We start from the raw sequence: 22,167 nt of genomic DNA, 5'->3' as shown, positions 1-22,167 counted from the left end.
GATATAAAATAATTTTCAGAATTAATATTAAGTGAAAAAAGCAAAGAAGATATAAAGTATGTTACTTTTTGTGTGAGAAAGTAGGAAAAATAATTTTGACTTTGGAAAGCATGTGAATGTTCTATATGTTCAAAAACTAGAATGAAATCAATAAGAAAGAGAAGGAAAGAAAAACCTAAACCTGAAAGCAGAAAGAAACAAATAAACTAATTATATCTCAAGTAAATATGATAACCACACTGAGGGGGGAAGGAAGAAGGAAAGAAAGAAAAAAGCAAAGAAAGAAGGAGAGAAGAAAGAAACAAATGTAAGTAATTTATGAACACAATATTTGGCCATATACCCAGTCTTGGCCAAGGTTGAGCATGTGGGGTGAGGGAGAAGAGCAAACGAATTCTGAACTCTTTTTAGTACCTTTTTTTCAGTTATAGAAATATTGACAGAGTAATTCTGAAATTATTTTAAATGTATTATAGGATTGAGCAAATGAGTGAATGGGTTAATGTTGATGGGAGTCAGGATTCTCACTATGGAAGAAGGAACATACAAATATAGCATGAGAGAAGGCAAGAAAGAACCCGATGGAGTATGGGCTGCAATTGGAGGTATCAGTGTGAACTGATGATTTCTAAATTATGTCTACAAATGTAATGTTCACATGCAAACATACAGGTGTATCTATGTTTGTATGTATGTTAAATTATGTTTGTGTATGTATTTTTGTATATGTATATGTACAGGTATATTTACATATAGCCATCTCTTAGCTCTGTCTGTTGAAAGAGTCAAGAATCAAAGACACCCCAGTAGCAATGATTGTATCTAAAACCCAAATCTTGGTCTCTAATACCATTATCCTCTAAAAGGAAACAAGGCTGTTTGGAGACATGGCTGACTACAGGGATGGGGCAGGGTAGATAAAAAACGAGCTTGGAACATCTTGTTATTCTGGAAAGTAAGAAAGCACTTTAAATAAATTGTGAGGTCATATCACAAGGACCAGGATGCTAGCTGTAAAGGGTTCTAGCTGGTCAAATCTGGAATAATTTGACTACCAAAATACTTAAGTACAGTGATGAATTATAAACCATTGGAAAAAATTAGGGTACATGAGTCTACACTGATAATAAATAGATAAGTGAATAAACGAATGAGGGAGAATGGAGGGACCTTACTTAGAGTAGAATGCTGATAAGCAACTTGTGAACGAGGAGGGGTTATGGGAGTTGGAAATTTATCATCTTGCAATCCTCATAGTAAAGACTGCGTCAGGCAAGAGTCATCAATGACTGCTAAATCTAGGGGAAACTTTTGATGAAGAGAAGGATATTTGCATGGTATTAAACTATCTCCCCACAGATTACCTATTAATTGTGATGAAGAAAAAACAGTAATTACATAGTGGAGAAATTGAACAACAACTTGAGAGAGTAACCAAAATCAACATGACTATTGAGGTAGATGAACACCATGTGGCTCCATGTGATACCCGGAGACGGACACACCATTGACTATGCAGTAATTTGGCTGAGAATACACAGCTTGAATCTAACCATAAGGAAACATCAAAAAACCCCAACTGAGGAACATTCTACTAACAGGAAAAGGAGGGAGACTGTGTTCTTAAAAAATGACAAAGAAAGGCCATGGAAATATTTCAGATTAAAGGAGATGTCTTAGTTCTTTTGGGCTGCTATAACAAAAATATCATAGACTGGGTATCTTAAAAAATATTTATTTCTCACAGTTCTGGAAGCTGAGAAGTTCAAGATCAAGATGCGGGCAGATTAGGTGTCTGGTGAAGGCCCCCTTCCTGGTTCATAGATGGCTGTCTTCTCCTTATATCCTCACATGGTAGAGAGCAGAGAGAAGCAAGCTCTTTCAGGACTCTTATAAGAGCACTAATCCCATTAAGGAAGGGTCAACCTCCATGACCTCATCTAATTCTAATCACCTCCTAAAGGCCCCACCTCCTAATACCATCACATGGAGGGGTAGGGTTTCAACATATGAATTTTGGGGAGACAGAAACATTCAGTCTATAACTGGAGGTTGTAGAGACTAAACACAATACCTGCCCCTAGACTGGAACCCGTACTAGAGGGGAAAATGCCATAAAGGACATGAATTGGTCAACTGACAAGATTGGAAAACAAATGGTAGATCAGATAGAAATATTATATCACTTTTAAATTTACTGGTATTGATGACTGCATTGTGGTTATATAAGAGAATATTTCTTTACTTGGAAAATACACACTGAGGTATTTAAGGGTCAAAGGCCATGAGGTACGCAACTTACCCTCAAATAGTTAACAAAAAGAATTATATACATAGAGAAATAGAACAAATGATGGAGCAAATGGGATAAAATGTTAACAATAGGTGACTCCAGGTCAATGGTGTGGGGGCATTCTTTGTAGTGATGACTGCAACTTTCTGTAAGTTTGAATTATTTTCGTTTGGACACCACTTTGACCAGGTGACTAAAATTAGTGTCACTAGTGAGGGACAGATGAACACTGTGCCTCCAGAGGCAATACTCTGAGGACTGCATCACCCATGCAGTGCTCTAGTCCAGAGTACACAAGCCGAGTCTAGTCACGAGGAAGCATCAGACACACTCCAAATGAGGAATGTTCTATTTAAAAAGGAGGGCTTTTTTTGTTTAGCATAATAAGATTTACACTTTACCCAGAGAACCTCAACAGTTGCATAGAGGAATGGGAGATACTTGACCCAGAGGAGACCAGATTTTTAGCTTTCACAGCCCATGAGAGAGATAATGAGGGACAGAATTAGAGAGGGATGCAGATATAGGAATTAGTCTTCAGATTTGAGACAGTTTCAAAGGTAGGACCAAACCTGCTTGAACACTGATTCAGTTAAGTAGTGAAGGATAGGGGAAAAGTAAAATAAGCGGAGGCTATTATTAGTTAGGTTTCATTTAGAGGGATGGTGAGGCCACTTACTGAGAGAGAGAATGTTGGAGACGGACTAGAGTGAAAGAAAGCATGCATATTATCTGGGGAAAAAATGATGATAGATGTTCTTCGCTCTATTTCTGAAATGATTTTAGAGGCTTTAAATGCTCACTAGATCCCAAGTGTTGTGTCAGACTATATATTATCTCCATGATTCTCACAATGACACATTTTACAGATAAGAAAAACTAGGCTCAGAGATTTTAGAAAAACTTGCCCAGTATCATACAACTAATAATTGGAGGAGGCATGATTTTACCTCCAAATTATGCTTTTTCCACTATGTCATGTCCCAAAGAAGAAAAATATGATTTCTGAATAAAAGCACCCACAGATGGGATTTCTTTTTTCTTGTCTTTCTTCCTAAGGCTGCAGTAAAGGGCTAGGGATGATGTTGGATTTCCATGGTCAAGATGATAAAATGAAAACCATCATCTAAGCATGATTTTAATTGAGTCTCTTGGGTTTACAAATCATCGTCCACCAACTGCTTACAGCCTCTAGATGGAATTTCCTAGCTTTCCCCAGAAGGTGGTAATTGTACAACGGACAGATCCCTAAAGCCAGAAAGCTGGGTTCCATCCCTGACTCTGCAGTTTACTGGCTGTAAAATGGTACTTTGCAGGGTTGTTTTAGGGGTTAAACGAGAAAACGTACATATAAGCATATAACAGATGTAGGTGGAAGTATTACCGCTTCAGTAGGCTCTCTATGCTCCCCCTGCCAAAGCAACCCCTTAGCTCATTAAAAACACACACAGGGGCTGGCCCAGTGGCATAGTGATTGAATTTGCGTGCTCTGCTTCAGTGACCCTGGGTTTGCAGGTTCGGATCCTGGGCATGGACGTACACACTGCTTATCAAGCCATGCTGTGGCAGGCATCCCACATATAAAGTAGAGGAAGATGGGCAAGGATGTTAGCCCAGGGCAAATCTTCCTCAGCAAAAAGAGGAGAATTGGCAACAGATGTTAGCTCAGGGCTAATCTTCCTCATAAAACACACACACACAAAACATTAAGGTCTATGAAAGCAAAGACCTCAGTCAGATTCAGTGACTCTCCCATTGTTTCCTCCAACACCACATCCAGAATGTTCCTTTCTCAGTAAGGAGTCAATCAACTGCAATTGGGTCAAGAATTCTAAAGTTCTAGAATGAATAAAGAGGCAGAAGCTTGGCAGTGATTTTCTCTAATGCCTACAGTTCTGAACCTGGTGTGGTTAGTCTGCTTCAAGGACAGAAGTCCTCATCTTGGTTCTGTCACCAACCACTGCGTGACCTTGTCATCCCCTCCCCCTCCTTGACCTCAGACTCTTCATCTGTAAATGAAGACAGGTGCTGCATTTTCCGAGTCAATGTTAATCTTAGTCGTGTTGTCAGATCACCTCTAGCTGAAGCAGCTGGTCTACTTGTTAAACTATACATATTCACCAGGTCCCACCCCCTAGCTCCCAAATTAAAATCCTTGAGCAGAGGATCTAGGAATCTGCATTTTTAACCCCCTTCCACCAAGTAATTCTAATGCACACAAATTTGAGAATCACTGACCTAAATTCCTTTTCTGATAAAGAATTCTATGGTGTAGTCCAGTGCTTTGTATACTTTAATGAATCCCTTGGAGATCTTGTTAAAATGCAGCAGGGCTTGATCTGCATTACTACTAAGCTCCCAGGTGATGCTGCTGGTTCCTGCAGCACAGTCTAAGTACCAAGGTTTTGTGTGATATGACACAGTCACATAGTAGATTGATTTCCTCTTTGGGAGGAAAATAACATAAGCAATGGCTCAAGGGTGGGAGCAGGGCATGTGCAAGGATAGCGACCCCAGAGATTTGCTTGGCTTAAGTGAGGTCTTAGATGATTGATCACCTTTGGGGGACTTAGGTCCTTATGATAGAGAAGACACAAATTTGGAGACAGCTCACTTGGTTACGTTCCCCACTCTGTCACTTCCTAGCCCTGTGATCTGCAGAGAGTGATTTACTCTTTCAGAGCCTTAAGTTCTGAATCTGCATCACAGAGACAAAAAAATCCTTACCTCATAAAGTTGCTATAAGCATTAAATGTGATCACATACATAAAATCTCCACCCCAGTGCAACAATGGCAGTCCCTCTAGGTTTTCTGGGGACCTTTCCTAAGCTTTTACCTGGTTCCTTGCATGGGACTGCTCACTGGGACCTGTCCCTCGCCCACAGACACCACCACCTGGAGGACAGCTGCTTCACCACCAGGAGAAAACACTTGACTTTTCCAGGTTTGAGTGATTTATCACACAGCTGCTTTCTCAGACTTGGAAGGCTGACGGCAACCCTACCAGAGACAGATGGGAGAGGTGGAGTCCAGTTGCTTGTCGGCGATGTTCAGTGGACACATTTATAAGGCTTTTCACACTTTTCTGGCATCCTCCACAATCAGCCAGACACCAAAGGCAGCCCGCTGCACACCACATGCCGGCAAAGAAAGCTGCATGCACACGTGCCAGCCGAGGCCCCAGCACAGCTTCCTCTTTCTCCTGCCTCCTTTCATTCCTCATTGCTATGTAGTTGTCGTCAACATGCCAGCTGACTTTTCACACCAAGTCCTTTTGATTTTTTCGACAGGCACTGCTGTCCTTTCCCCCCAGATAACTCACTAAACAAGAAATGCAATAATATGGACTTGTTGTGAAGAGTGTTCAACTCTCTTCCTAGTCATTTGGAGGGGTTATCAATAAATATATCTTGAGCAATTGCAACATGCCTAGCAGCATCCCAGGTGCCTGAGGAACCTGTAATCGAATCACTTGTTAAGTTGCTTGGTCAAGCCGTAGGAAGCAAACCATGAAAGTGGTTTTCTTTTTCCCTGACTCATCCTCAAGGTTGACTGTCTATCGGAATCACCTGGAGAGCTTTAAAAACATACCAACATCTGAATCCCAATCCCAGAGATTGTGCTTTAACTGATCTGGATGCAGCTTGGGCATTGGGAATTCTAAAAGCAGCCGAGATTGAGGATCACTTAGGAATTAATAAAATCTACACAGAATTTTCGCATATTATCTCGATTTTTAACCACCGTTTGTTTTCAAGACCACCCTTTATAAAAACTTTTCAATGAAATGATTTATGTTAAACCTCAAAACAATCCCATGAATCAGTTAGTCTGAATTTGTATATTAGTTTATTTGTATATTTGTACATTAGCCTCGATTTGAATATTTTTAAAAATGGAGCTCAGAGAAATTAAGTAACTTGTCCTAGGATAGACAGCTGGTAAGGACAGCGATAATCCTCGAACCATGGGTCGTGGCTCCCACTGTTCTTCCCATTACTTTGTAACTCCCTTAATTCAGAGTTTGTCATTGGACACTATTCATTGGACCATAGTATGTCTCTATTCTAGATTATATAAATGTTCAAAACAAAAATTCTCTGATTTCCTGATTGGCAGATTTAAGTAATATTAATAAGGAAAAAAGGGCAGTGCTAATGAGAAGATGGGGCCTTCCTGGTTTGGTGACCAATATAGGCACTTGACATACATAATGTGTTAAGTGTCAAGAGACATCCAATGCATGACACTGCTTATTGGGGAAGTCAGTGGATGCCGGCCAAAAGCTGGGTGCTCAAAGCTCATCTCCAAGAGCCACAGATCATCTCGGAAATAGACCACAGCATTCTTCTTTCTGTGAGGAGAGACATTCTGAGTTCTCTGGAAGGTTGCACAGATCCTTGTCTGAAGACAGATTCATCTGTTGATTCTCATAAATACAGGGATTAGATCGAAGGGTGGCTTCTCTCCCAAGCTGGCAGCATAACTGATTTGGAGCCTTCAAGCCTGAGTTGTCTTTCACTTGACAGGAAATAATACAAATGTTTTTAAAAACTGCAACTCTTTGGAGACATGAAGTTACCGATTTATACACAACTCCTTGAGTGTTTTATTAATCCTGCCAGGATGGAATGGGGTAGGATTGGCTGATAGAACTGCTTCTCAGCAATCTCTCTGAACCTTATCAGGGAGCCTAAAGTTTAGGTGTCACGCTCCTGTCTCAGGCTGATGCCCCAGCTAATGGGAAGCTTATGGTCAAATGGTGTCTATTGATCCGTGAGTCAGCATGGGACAGAAACTTAGTTAGCTTAGGGTTGTTTATGGTGTTGGTCCAGTTAGGCTTCTACAGACGTTTGGGCTGCAGAAAGACATCATCCAATTAACCACTGGTCATTCTGAAAAGAGTTGTTTGAATTAATTCCAACATACAATTTGCAACCATTCTATTATTCTAATCAGTTTGCATATGTTGGGCTACAGTCATAAATGAAAGTATGGATATAGCCATAAACGAAGAAGACAGTATACGCATTAAGCTCACAAATGGGACTGTTAGAATTACTAAAATCACTCTACAAGCCAAAGAGTTTTGAACCTGAAAAAAATGACCCTAAAGGCTACTCCTTAACCAAACCTACCAAAATTATCGATTAACTGAATCCTTAAATGCAACTGAACTCTGTTTTCTCTTCATAGTTTCTCAGTCTCAGAAACCCTGGAGATAGGTCTCCAAACGCAGACCTCGCAAATCCCCTTTTAAGAAGATGACCCTTTGGCAGAACCAAGCACATAATTTGTGGGGCCCAGTGCAAAATGAAAGTGCAGGGCCCTTTGTTAAAAAATTGTTAAGAATTTAAAGATAATGACAGGGCCGGCCCCGTGGCTTAGCGGTTAAGTGCGTGCGCTCCGCTGCTGGTGGCCCGGGTTTGGATCCTGGGCACGCGCCGACGCACCGCTTGTCCGGCCATGCTGAGGCCGCGTCCCACATACAGCAACTAGAAGGATGTGCAACTATGACATACAACTATCTACTGGGGCTTTGGGGGAAAATAAATAAATAAATAAAATTATTAAAGATAGTGACAGCAGAACATTAAACCAAGCGTGGGGTCCGTGTGACTGTGTGGGCTGCACACCCGTGAGGCCAGCCCTGTTCTCAGGGCAGCGAGACCCCAATACTGCTCTTCCAGCAGCTCTTCTGTCGAGTCATTGCGAGTAAATGACACTTCACTCTGCGTCGCCAATTGTTATGTAGGCAGATGGCTGGGGCTGACACGGAACATCTGCAGGGACAGCAACAGAAGGAAAATATGATGGAGAATGAAAGCAGTATGTTTATCAGGAGTAACAGTGGAAGGACAGAGGTCTGGTACAGCTGTTATGGAACTCAGAAAAAGGACTGTTGGCTACTGAAGACCCAACCCAGAGCCAACATTGTCTAGGGGAGAGAGGGCCTTGGATATTCTTATCCCTAAATGAGATTATGTGGCAGCATATCTTGAGATATTAGTCCTATATCTCTCTCTCTCCCCTCTAACTATCTACCTGCCTATCTATCTATCTATCTATCTATCTATCTATCTATCTATCTATCTTCTATCTAATCTGCATAGATCTATACTTAATTTTACAGTATTTCTAGCTTTCCACCTCCACCCCAAGCTAACAGCTGTGTCTGTGCTCATTATGTCAGGAGAGAGATCTGCCAGTACAAAAAGAAGAAAGCATCCTAGTAGCTGTCTTGGATCTAGGTACACAAGCTTAAGTCCCAGAGAGAGGAATGTCCTCAAAGCATAGAAATTGTCTGGCTAGACCATGAAGGCAGGATTTTCCCCAGCCTAGAAAAGCAATTCTCCTGATTTTGGAAGGGAGAGTGAGTGAGAGAGTGAGGGAGAGTGAGAAAGCTAGTGTGTCTCTGATCAAAAATAGCCCACAGCCCAGGAATGGCTACACAGGCAACGAGGCTGATGGGATGACAGGCAGCCTTGGCCCTGGGTGAGATCTGGGGGCAGTTGAGAGTTTCCTGTACCGCATGAATAGCACAGAAGCAGCAGGCAGCATGCTGGAAGGGATGGAGGATATCTCACTGGTACTTGGGTGGCCTGATGATGGAAGATAAAGGACCACATGTCGTACAATGTGACCCCCACGTGCACCACAACAGACATGGCTTTGCATAGGATTCCATAAATCACTGGGAGGAGAGGGAAGCAAGAAAATGAAGTTAGGTTTCCCAGTAGCTTGGTGGGAGGAAGATAAAGAAAAGAAATTAAATTATAAAAAAGAGTCATTTTTTCTTGTATACCTGTTTATGGACTGAGATTCATTCTAATTACTCTCTGATGACACTTCCAAACATATTTCCCAAGCTCATCCAATTCCCATTGCTTTGACTCTTCTCTCACTGAGTAATTTTTTTTGCCCATCATCCTCTTTTTGCTTGAGGAAGATTTGCCCTGAGCTAACATCTGTGCCAATCTTCCTCTATCTTGTATGTGGGTGGCCACCACAGCATGGCCACCGATGAGAGGTATAGGTCCGTGCCTGGAAACTGAACCCAGATGGCCAAAGCAGAGCGCACCAAACTTAACCACTAGGCCATGAGGCTGGCCCCTCACTGAGTAACTTTTTAATCTCTAATTTGGTTTCCATTTTGAATTTCCCAGCAAGAAGAACATGTTTGGACTGCCATAAATATTGTATTTCTCTTGGCAATGAAAGCTTTCAGTATAAAAGAACAAAATTGACATAGTTCTGATTTATAAATTAGTCAGTCTATTGTGAGTTTGGCTAACATGGCTCAGTTCCCTGGGATCTGGCCACGCTGACATACTGTCAAGATGGAATTTATGAACTTGTAAAATAGAGGGCTATGATGAAGATACCCTGTGAAGATCCAGGACTGAAAAGGCCCCTGGGCCTCTCTCTACTGGTATTTTCTGTTGTTAAAGTAATATCATGAAAATGTAAAGAATTTTTTTTTTAAGTTATATTCGTATAATGTAGTAGTTAAATATTCAAACTCTGGAATCAGACTGCCTAGGTTTATCAAATCCTGGCTTTGCTACTTATACAAATTGTGATTATTTTAGCAAGTTCAAAGAAATCTAACAGGGATTGTTGTGAGGAATAAAGGTATTAATACATGTAAAACACTTTGATCAATGCTTAGCATTTATTAAGTGCTATACAAATGTCAACTTTATTTCTAGTTTCATTTTATTTATTTATTTTATTCCAGCCTATGTTCAAATGCATAAATATCATTTTATATTGCACGTAATTTATATTCTTCCTTTTAATTTAATACTATGTCATAAATACTTTATGTGTTTCTATGGAGGCTTTAATTATCATTTTTAGTAGTATAATTAAATTCACTAAATATTTGAACTTACCTTAAAACTGACTATGCCATGTGACAAAGATATCAAAATGATGATAAATTAGAAAAATTGGCAAAGGTGACAAACAGATAACACACCAAAAAAGAAATATAAATGGCCAAAAAAGAGGCTTCCCCTAACAAGAAGTCACGAAATGCAAATTGAAGTGATAGTTTACTCTTTTCACTTAGCAGATTGGCAACATTAAAAGGTTTGATCATAGCCACTTCAGAGGAGGCTGTAGGACAAATGAGTACTGCCCTTTCCTGATGGCCAAGTGTAAACTAGTGCAGCTGTTTAACTATTAACACCTGAAATGCTCAGACCTTCTAAACCCAACTATTTCACTCTTCCATATCTGCCCTCAAGAAATGTTGCTCTGTGATTCAGGAGACAGAAAAAGGATGTTCACTGCAACAATGTTTGTAACCATGAAAACCAAAGACCACATAACTGCTCATCAATACTAGGAATGGTGAAATAAGCTGACATATGCACTCTTAAAGAATGTGTTCTACCTATCGGTACTGACACGGAAACCTTCAAGGCTTGTTGCTAAGAAAACAAACGAAGAGACAAATGAAAGTTGCAGAAAAACAAGCACAGCAAGATGGCATTTTCTTAACAGACTCTAAACAAAATACATGGCTCTATAGACGTGTATGTATACATATATATGTGTGTATATGCATATGTAAGTGTGTGTGTGTGTGTGTATGTTTGTATGTAAATATACTGAAAAATGTCTGAGAGACTCCACATTAAACTGTTAATAGTAGCCATCTTTAGATAGGAAACTGGTCAAGTGGGACTTTTTCCGTATTTTCAAAGGTTTTAAAATATTCCTTATGTAATTAAGCATGAACTTTTAAAAATTAAAAGACAAATAAGACAAGGTTCCTGAATCCCAAAGTTAATACTCCATTGAGTAGACGTATAACAATTTACTTAGCCATTGACCTATATTTGGCAGTTTAGGTTGTTTCCATTCTTTTATATTATAGATCTTTATACACCACAGCTTCTTTTTCTTCTGTTGATTTATTTCTCTAGGATAAATTCCAAGAGTGGGATTACTGGATAAAATGGTATAAACATCTTTCTGGCTCGTGATATATTTTTCCACATTGCTTTCCAAAAATGTTCTGCTTCTCTTTCCCCCTCATTACTACAAAAAAAACGAGTGAGCTCTCCTACCACCTGGCACCAATCTGCTTTCCTATTACCATCTCCTCGTTCTCAGGAATGTGCACTTTTCACTTCAGTTTTCAACCTGTTTTAGAACTGGCCTCTCCTAGAGGACATCAGCTCATAATCTTTCTCCTATGCCTCATGTACGTATACTCCTGAAAGATGGACATGATTAACATTCCCATTTTACAGATGAGAGCACTGAGGCTCACAGAGGTTAAGTAACTTGCCGGGTCCCACAGCTAACAAGAGGTAGAGTCCATACTTTTAATCATGTCTCTATGCTCTCTCTGCATCTGGATGTGGTCCTCCATCAGCTTGATGTGAGCAGAGTTGGTTTGAACCCAAACACCCTTTGCTTACACATAAGAACCACTTCTGTCATGGCTCTCCTATCCCATCTGGTCTCTTGGTACCAGCCCATGTTTGTGTCCTCACTACCTTTCTGCCTGTGTCCCTCTTCTTGGCCTGGTTCTCAGACTGACAACTTGTGTTTCACCTACTCACACTCCATTGCCGTTTTATCTACTTTAACTGAAGGTGCTAGACCAGCGGCTCTCATCCTTGGAGCTTAAACCAAAATGAATCAAACAAACTGAGGTCTGGTCTCCATTCCCACAAATCCAGATTCATGGATGTGGGCTGTAGTCTGGACCTGGGCTTGGGATTTTTAAAGTTCCCTGGGAACTTTGGGCAAAGAACCTCTGCCCTAGATGCTATTCTTGGTTTCCCTCTCTGGGTTTAGGTAGGAACACGGCTGTTTTTGTTTGTTTATTTTGTAACAGCTGCCCTGTCTTCCTTGGCTACCAACACTACTTGCAATCACTTACCTGTCTGCCCTGCTGCCATTCTGCCTGTTCTGCTCTGTCCCTTTGTGCTCTCCCTTAGCAAGAGCAACTTGCTGTTCTTACCTTTAAACCTTTGTCCTTGCTGTTGCTGCTGCCTGCAACCACTCCTCTTTCTTCTGTCCTAATCCTGTTGAGCTGAAGTTTTACCTCCTCCACGCAATTCTTTTGCATCACAGCCCACATGGCTGCTTCTCCTGAACTCGTATTTCAATTCTAGTGGCTTTTCATTTAGCGATGGAAGGCAGTGTGTGATTTTCATATGTGGGCAGGAAGAAGCACTCTTAATAGTGTTTAAGAGCACAGCAATGAGAGTCAGAAAGACTCATGTTTCAAATTCTAGGCTGCCGCTTAATCACTCCAAGCTTCGGTTTTCTTATTTATAAGTTAAAGGTAACCATGATATATCTCACAGAGCTTGGATAAATGCACGGAAAGCATTTAACACAGTGCCTGCTATAGAATAAAAGTTTGATACATGTTAACTATTAGTAATAGGATATATGGTAATAGGACTATTTCTTTCAACTAAAGAAGTGGACATTAAGAACTTATGCATCCAAATGAGCAATTTCCCTTATCAACTGCCACAAAAAAATGTGCTGTATGAATGAGTGGAAGGTACCCACTTATTCTGATGGTGCTACATTGTCCAGATCTTTTCCAGAAATCCTCTTTAGGTGTTGCCTAAAGAGTGTTTATGAATCAGAAAGAAAAAGGGCTCTACTAGCTGCTTCTTTTTAACAAAAAAGGTAATATCCAGTTTCATTACCCACTTTATTTATCAGGTTTGGTGCCAAATGACCTTTGGCTTTTTTTTGTACTTATATGTTAAATCTACCCCAAGAAGACAAAGATGCTACTACTCAGATTATTCACAAAAAGTGTTATACATTCTCAAAGGAATTTCAGAACAGAAATTCTCAAAAAAGTTCCCCCAAGGAGATTGCAAATGCCTTGAGAACAGGGACCTTATCTACATGCAGGGTTCTTAACCTGGAGTTAACTGAGATGGGGTGCAGTGTTTTGTCTTGTGTATTTTTCCAGTTACAGAGTCTGTTTCTTTATTATCTTCAGAGGTATTTATGACAAAAAGGGGATAAAGGTTCTTTAAAAAAATATTTTATGGGTGCCAAGGCTCCTAGAAGAGTGCTGTGTTAATAATAAATTTAAATATTTAAGGGATAAAAACCGTGCTATCTTTCATATGCTAAGATGATATTCATCTATTATTGTAGGACGCACTGTTATTTAACAGTGGAGGATGAATTTGAATGGAACTATAAACATTCCCTCAACCTCTCCTCCTTGACGTCACTTATACATGTGTTCATGAAACAGCTGCTATGTTCTAGTGAATGGAGTGTGACCTTGGCACGAATGCTATTTTCTCTCTTTGAATGAAGAAGACTGGACTGTCAGGATTGATGCAATGACTTTTCAGTTACGTTGGTGACACATTCTAGCACACTGAGTTAACTCAAACAAGTGACACTGGAGTTATTACTTGAGAGAAATGAAAAGTTAGCTTTCCATTGCTTTTCTTCCAGTTCCCAATGTTCTATTTTTAGAAGCATTTCTTTTAAATGGAGAGAGTCCAAAGGAGAACACAGCTATCATGGTTAAAAAAAAAATCTGGACATGGGAATGGGGAGGATTCTTTTATCATTGTGTTTTTTGTCCATTAGTGTGCTGGTCAACTGGCTCTGTAAGGGGAGAAACAAATTCTCATTTGTAGTGTTTGCCAATTTCTGTGGCATAAATACTGTGGCCAATTTCAAGCTACCAATGTGAAGCCACTGAATGGAATTGCGAAGAGATGTACAGAATTTGTTCTTGTGAGTGAGTGCAAATTGGCTTCAGTAAACCACTGCTTGTAACCTTCCTAAATGGCGAGGCCCAGGAGAAGAGTTGCTAGGGGAGGTTCAGCTTTACAGCACTGCCCTCTGGAAGAAGCACAGTTCAGTTTAAGAGCAAAAAGTAATTAGAAAGGAATTCTATTGGAGGATATTGAAGGAGACTGAAACATACTTTAAAACATATCTCTCAAACTCCCTGATAAAATTTTGTCCTCCTCCACTCCAAACCACTAAGACTTTTTCTCTTCTTCCTCTTCTACCTACACTCAGTGTTTGTTTGTTTGTTTATCAGATTGACTACTCTCCTGGAGGACAGTCCTTCGTCTTTAGGAGCTGACTGGAGGTGGGCTGGGGAGGGGTAGGCTGCTCTTTGATGGACAGGAGAGAAGGGAGGTCTGGGAATAGTAGGACATTAATAACCTGTATTCTATCATGTTATTTTCCCATGTTTAAAGAAACAGAAGAAATTGAGGAGGAAAAAGTAAAACTATCTTCTCTTAAAGTTTATAGTTTGTGAATCAACAAGTCTTTATAAACATCGTTTAGCAAAGAAAAAGCAGTATAAATACGATCCAAATCTTTTTATTTTCTTTCCATTTACTTACGGGCATTTCTTAATCTGTATCTACATTTCTAAACCAATTTGACTGATCAAGTTTGAGTGAATAAAAAGCTAAAAGCCAAGCCAATTGTTTGTCTATCCCAGCTGATTTTATTTTGGCTATGTGGTCAAACTTGCAACGTGACCATGAGCAAGTCATTTGGCCTTTCTGCACTTGCGTTACATCATCTGACAAACAACAGGATTGAACTAAATGTTCTTTCAATTGCCTTTTAGCCGTAAGAGTTTGTGGCACTTACATTGCGTTTAATAAGCAGCTTCACAATTTTCTCTTACGACATAGACTAAGAATCTCTACTTTTAAAATGTCATAAACCTGCTAGTTTGAATAAGTTGGTGTGTTTTATCTGGACTCTTCCGCCAACAGGAAGAACTTATTCTTTAGACTCCGGTTTTCTCTGCTGTCCTCCCCAGACTTTGAGATTCATCAAACTCATCTGGAGGAAGAACCCCTCTGGAGTTGGAGGAAGATGCTTAGTGTAGATGAAGGATTCTCTTCTAATGGTCATCAGCAATTCAAACTCTATCCCTAGACCCTTCTGGCCCTTGAGGATTCACATTCTCTCAATGCACTTGCTTTTCTGTGTATTTCCTTCTATTTCTATCTATTTCTGGCCCCCAGCCCCTTCCTCCATCTAAAGGCTCCTAGTGGTCTAGGAAAAGGATAAGGTGAATGGGCAATAGGCCTGTCCTTCCACCCTCTTTGGTATCACGTCACTTGGCTCTTCCCTGTCAAATAACTGATGATTCACTTTATTTAGGAGACTCCTGAAAAATAATCATGGTGACAACAACAGCTAATATTTATTGAATGCTTATTATTTGCTGAGGACTTCACAGACATCTCATTTAGTTTCTAACAATCACATTAATTCTAACCCCATTCTATCCATAATGAAAATGATGCTTAATGAGATTAATCCAAGGTCAGAATGAGTGACAGAAGCCAGATGTGATACACAATCCCAGGACTGCTTGACCTGTGCTTTTGACCCTGATTCTTGTGTGGTTGTATCCCAGTTCTAAAACAAAACTAGGAGTGAAATGCAGAAGGCCAAATAAAAGCTCTAAGATGGGGAGGATTAGATGAGAATTACATTTCACAAGCTTTTTCTAGTGGAAGAAAGGATGCTGCTCAGATGAAGGAGGCCACACACAGCTCTGAGGATCTGCTCCTTTCGCTTGTCTCCCTACTTCATCCCCAGAGCACCTTACTCAGGGGGCATCAGGCTTAACCCCGGGCTCAGGCCTCTCTGATTATCAAACTCAGTATAGACAGTTAGCAGTGGAGGGTCGGGACTCCCTGCCCCATTATACTAGTTTCCTGCTCCAGTATCATTCATTCAGGTGGTGAAGACTCATCTTGTGAGTAAACATTGGCAAAAGTCATCAAAAAACTGTGCATGCAGGGCCTTCTCTACTGGGTAGAAAGACTGACCCTAGGATCATGACCTCATTTTCATTCCCAAAGACTTGGAAACCCCAGTCCTAAGGAAAGGAAAAGAAACGATACATTGCACAAAGTGTCCAGCCATTTCGGGGCTACAAAGGCATACATCTTAAATGGCCCCTGGCTGCAGTCTTTCATTCAGAGACTAGAGGTCTCCTGAATCATAACGGAAGGTTAAGAGCTGTCCCCAGGCTTGACTTATCCCTCCACCTTGAAGATAATGAAGTGACAGGGAGAAACCAAATGTTTTTAGCTTGGGGCTAGAATTTTTTCAATTGATAAGAAAATATGGCACATATAAGTGCGGGAAGAACTCAAGAAGAAAGAAAAGATGCCTTTTTAGAAAAAGTTTTGATGAATTGTCTATTTGATGGAGAGACTCAAAGAGTAAGTTTGGTGCTTCTATGATTTTATTTTGATTTTAAATAGATTCATGGGTAAGAGAAGATCCAGGAGTAAATAGAGACCAGGGGCATATCTGGGGGTTTTGTGGGACCTGAATCTTATATGATTTAGGGGAGCACTTTAAGAAAAATAATAGGAATACAAAACTAGGTATAGGCTCTAGCCTTGGACAAAGCTCACGCAAGTGAGGAATCTTGAGATTAAGTTTTAATAGCTTCATAGAAAATTCTTTCATGGTTGAGACAGTTTAAAATTTTTTCTCCATCTAGCTGGGAACATAGATATACCACTCTGAGAGATCCTACACTGAGAGACTGAAGAGTTAGTGAGAGAGATGCAAACGGAGAAGATACCGAGAGATCAATAAAATGCAGAGGAAATACAAGGAGTTTACTAGGTGGTGGTGCGCAGTATTCAGAGAGAGGGTTGTATGTGTACATGATTTTACACACCAGGATCTTCTTTAAGAGAAGAAGGCCCGGAGGTGCCAGGGCCACATGGACCACCTATGTGGTTTTCTTACCCACAATCTGAAAGGGAAGATAAGGATCAGTGGCTTCATGGCTAAAGTTACTTTTTACTCTCTCTTCTGGTTTCTACTAATTATGTTATGATTTATCCACATCTTCAGCATGGGCAATACAAACAACCCGCACAATTCATCCGCCACCCACCTCCTCTCTTATTTTTTTCTAATTATATTGAATGATTCCTAACTGTCAGAATAATGATATGTCTCAACTCGGGAATTAAGAGACATTTATGAGACACGTAGAACATTTTGAACTTTGAAAACATTTTAATTTTCATCACATTTTTTACAACTATTTTTAGATACCTCAAAATGTATGGTTAAACTAAACTGATGATATCCCTTTTAAACTCGGGCAATAGAAAAAAAAGGGCCTGAGATGGTGCCAACTCTCCAGACTGCCCAGGGCTGTGGAGAATCCTAATTTTACAGAGTGGGGTTGATTTGGATGGTCTTATTACTGGTCATAAGAATCTCAAACCCATTCAGCAGCTGACAGCCTGCATTTAAATTGGAAAAGATTGTCACAACCTTTAGTGGTGACAGCACAAACCAGCAACATATTCTGCATGAATTAAAGTAATAGAAAAAATGGTACCTTTGGAGGAAGAATTAATGGAACTCACAGAAAAGCCACTAAAAAAACAAATATCTAAGCTTTAAAATATTTTACCAGAAAATGAGCAACAAAATACATTGCAGATCAAATACAGATGGGCGAGAGGAGAGGTTTCAACAACAGCAGATGGGCAGGGGAGCTTGGGAGACACGGTAATAGGTTCTTTCTGTCCTGAAGGGAAGCCAGAGGAGGGCAGGAGGGCCAATTTCTCTGAAGATTGGCATTCAACTCCTCATAATAATCAATAAAAGGAATGTTGGAAGCCTAGTCTCCGGTTCTTGTGAGACTGTCCAAAGGGCCTTAGGCAAGATACTCATGCAGCAGGATGGGAGTATAAGAAAGGCAAGAAAGCCTCTCGCTACGCCTCCATCCAGCCCCCTTTCCACAGGGCCCAACAGAGGGGAGCCCAGGGAGGAGAAGAGCATTTTCCAACATCATAGACAGGGAGGACGCTCTCAGCAGGCGAGGCTGAAGCAGCATTTGTAATCTTAGTCCAGAAGGAGATTCAGTGACCCTATATGTAGTGGTTTGTATTTTTCTGAGGGTAAAAGAGGGGGTGACTTGCCTCCTCTCTCTTCCTCTCTCCCTCCTTTCCTATTTTCTTTCCTTTTTTTTTTCTTTTACTTGTATTCCAGGAAATTGCTCAACCTACACACCCTAGAGTCGTGGTTTTACAAAGTGAGGCTTAGCTAATTCTCTTCCCATCCAATATTATATAGGCATTTGTCTGCCCCAAGTCAAAGAAGGCAGCCTGATTGTCCATTCATCCTCCATTCATTCATTCATTCATTCATTCAGTAAAACTTTATAGACAGTCTCCCAGGTACAAGGCAGTGTTTCTAAAACATCACAAGATACAATTTCTGTCATCAAGGAAAGTATGGTCCTGTTTGGGGCTAAGATATTTCTATGGTAAACTTAAATTATCAAGTGACAAATGAGTGATACTGACAATATAGAAGATCACAAAAGGCTTAGAAAGGCCAGGGAAGGCTTAAAAGGGGAAAAGGGACTTGATCTACAATCTGAATGGATAGAAAGATCTTGAATAGCTTGCAGAAGGTATGGAAAAGCCTTTTGGGTGAGGCAACAACATGGAGGCATAAACGTATGTCATGGACTGAATATATGTGTTCCTCCAAAATTCATATGCTGAAGACCTAATTCCCAATGTGATGGTGTTTGGAGGTGAGGCCTTTGGAAGGTAATTAGTTCATGAGGATAGAGCCCTCATGAATGGGATTAGTGCCCTTATATGGAGATATATGAGAGAGATGATCTCCCTTTTGGCCATGTGAGAATACAATGAGAAGGTGGCTGTCTACAAGCCAGGAAGCAGGTTCTCACCACACATTGGACCTGCTGGAAACTTGATCTTAGAATTCCCAGCTTCCAGGACTGTGAGAAACAAATGTTTGCTGTTTAAACCACCCAATCTATGGTATTTTTGTTATAGTAGCCTGAACTGACTAAGACAATGTATATGGACTTGGGAAAACCCATGTAGGAAGGAAAAATGGGAGCTTGAGTGTTGAGGGAGACTGACTGCAAAAATGGTGACAATCCTCTGCTCCTCCCCATGTCCACACCCTTTGCAATGTGACTTTGTAGCTCTTCTCATAAGGAGATGAAATCTATTTCCTTACCCCTTGATTCAAGACTGGCTTTATAGTTGCATTGACCAATGGAATAAGGCAGAAGTAACTGTGTGCCAGTCTTGAACCTAGGACTCAAGAGACCTTACACCCTTGTTCACTCTCTTGGAACCCTGGCAAGCTGCCATGTGAATAAGCCCAGATAATAGGCTGAAGGATAAGAGACCATGTGTAAGAAAGCCCAGTTGTCTCAGTCAAAGTCATCTTAGAACAGCCAAGAACCAGCAATCCCCAAACATGTGAGACAAAGCTGTCTATATCAGAAGAGCTGCCTACTTGATCCTCAACTAATCTCAAACAACTGAGTGGGCCCTAATGAGATAAGAAGCACTCAGCTGACCTGTAGACTTGTGAGAAATGCTTATTGTTTTAAGCCATTAAGTTCGAGGTAGTTTGTTACCCAGTAATAGCTAACTGATACAAGTATCGAGCTAAGAAGCTTGGGATCTTCATCCTATAAGTAGTGTAAGGATTATTAGTAAGTATTGTGATACAATAAAGAAGTTCATTAGGAAGTTTCCTGTCACCATTGTAGTAGTGGAATTTAGTGATAATTTTAGTTTATTTAAAATGAATTTTTATTAAAATAATAAATGCATATAGTTTAAAAAGTTAAATAGTACTACAAGGCTTATAAAGAAAAAAATGTAGTCCCAAGCTATACATCTACTTACAGTACTGTACTGTTTCTTAGCTTTCTCTTCTGGAATTTATCTTCATATTAAATGTACCTGTTTTATTAAATTTACCTATTTTTCTTTATATGTACCTATTTTAGAAATTATCTGTTGATTTCATGTTATGGTAGATGAGAATTTTTCTGTCTCCCTACTTCTCTTCCCTACCTCATATCTCTTTATCTCAATATCTCAATTTAATAATTGACACTATCAACTTAATATCGCTATTTTTTTCAAATGAATATTCATTGTTTACATTATTCTATCTATGTACACATTGTTCACTGATAGGCAGACGGATTAGTATGATAGTTTCTTTTTATACAAATTTTGTTTTTCTTCATGATATCTCATTCTTTTATTTGCTTAGTTTTCTATGTATTATAATTTTTCCCAGATATAATAATAGATACCAAAAAACTCTTTCAATTCTGTTTTCCACATAGTAAAAAGCATCAGTTTATTTTATTTTATTATTTTATGTTTGTTTTTTGGAGGTCTCCATCCTGGAGTCCTTTTGTTCTAATTTGGACTGGCTTTCTGTAGGTAAAGCCATCACTCTAGCATTTTTCTGTGCTAGACACCCTGTTTCCTCGTTCTCATGTCTTCCTCTCCCTTGATTTAACCTCTTACTGTGGTGGAGCTTCTGGAGAATGGGAGTTTGCATAACTGAAATATCTTTATTCTACCTCAAACTTAATTGTTCGACCAAGAATAGAAAATAGCTTTCTCTCAGATTTTCTAATGCATTGCTTCAATGTTTTCTGACTTTCAAATTTACTGTTGACAAATTCCTTGAAAGACATAAACTATCAAAGTTTACTCAAGAAGAAATAAATAACCTGAAAAGCTGTATATTTATTAAAGAAATTTAATTTGTAGTTACAAAACCTTCTGACAAAGAAAATACCAGACCCAGATGACTTCACTGATGAGTCTTCTAAACATTTAATGGAGAAATAATACCAAATCTATAAAAACTCTTACAGAGAATTGAATTGAATAAGAGAAAATATTTCTCAATTCATCCTATGAGGCCAGCATTATCTGGACACCAAAACCAGACAGACACAACAAGGAAAGAAAACTATGTACCAGTATCCCTCCTGAGCATAAATGTAATAACCCTAAACAAAATTTAAACAAATGAAATCCAGCAATCTATAAAACTGATAATACATTATGACCAAGTGTTATTTGGCTTCTGGAGAAACTGGAACTCTCATACATTGCTGGCAGGTATGTAAAATGGTATAACACTTTGGAACAGTTTGACAGTCTCTTAAAAAGTAATGCATATACATTATTATATAGTCTGGCTATTCTAGTCCTAGGTATTTACCCCAGAAAAATTAAAGCATATGTCCACTAAAGACCTATCGTGAATGTGCACAGCAGCTTTATTTCTTATAGCCAAAACCTGGAAACAATCCAAATGTTCATCACCTGGTGAATAGATAACCTATGTCCACAAATGGAATCCCACTTAGCAAACAAAAGGAATAAACTATTGATACAATAAGAATATAGATAAATCTAAAATTAATTATGCTTAGTGAAAGACGTCAGACAAAAGAGAGAACATTCAACGATTCCAGTTTCATAAAAGTCTAGAAAATGCAAACTAAATTGAGAGAAAGCAGATCAGCTGTTGCCTGGAGACAGGAAAGAGGAAAGACAGAGAAAGAAGGAAGGAGGAATTTCAAAGGATCCAAGGAAAATTTGGAGGGTAATAGATATGTTCATTATCTGGATTGCGATGATGGTTTTACAGGTGTATACATATGTCAAAACCCTACAAAGTGCATACTTTACATATATACATTTGTTTGTATGTCAATTATATCTCAATGAAACTGTTAATGTGGGTCAGTTTCATTAACTTTGGCTTGAAATCATCTCTATTCTTTTTATTATGCCTTTGAAACACCTGTGTGATATCTCTAGTCTGACTCCATCCAGCCTCTTTCTCCTTTCCACCACATAAGGGAGCTGTGAATGCAACATTGTGAAGTCAAATCCCAGAAAGACATCTTAAAAGAAGGAAAGCAGTATGCTCAAGAGTATTCTTACTGGTTTCAGTTGGACAAACAGAAGTGCATATTTCCTATAGCTATACTAGCAGTGGC

The sequence above is a fragment of the Diceros bicornis genome, chromosome 5 (genome assembly GCF_020826845.1).
Source record: "Diceros bicornis minor isolate mBicDic1 chromosome 5, mDicBic1.mat.cur, whole genome shotgun sequence".
Classification (NCBI taxonomy): Eukaryota; Metazoa; Chordata; class Mammalia; order Perissodactyla; family Rhinocerotidae; genus Diceros; species Diceros bicornis.
This window is presented reverse-complemented; position numbering follows the sequence as displayed.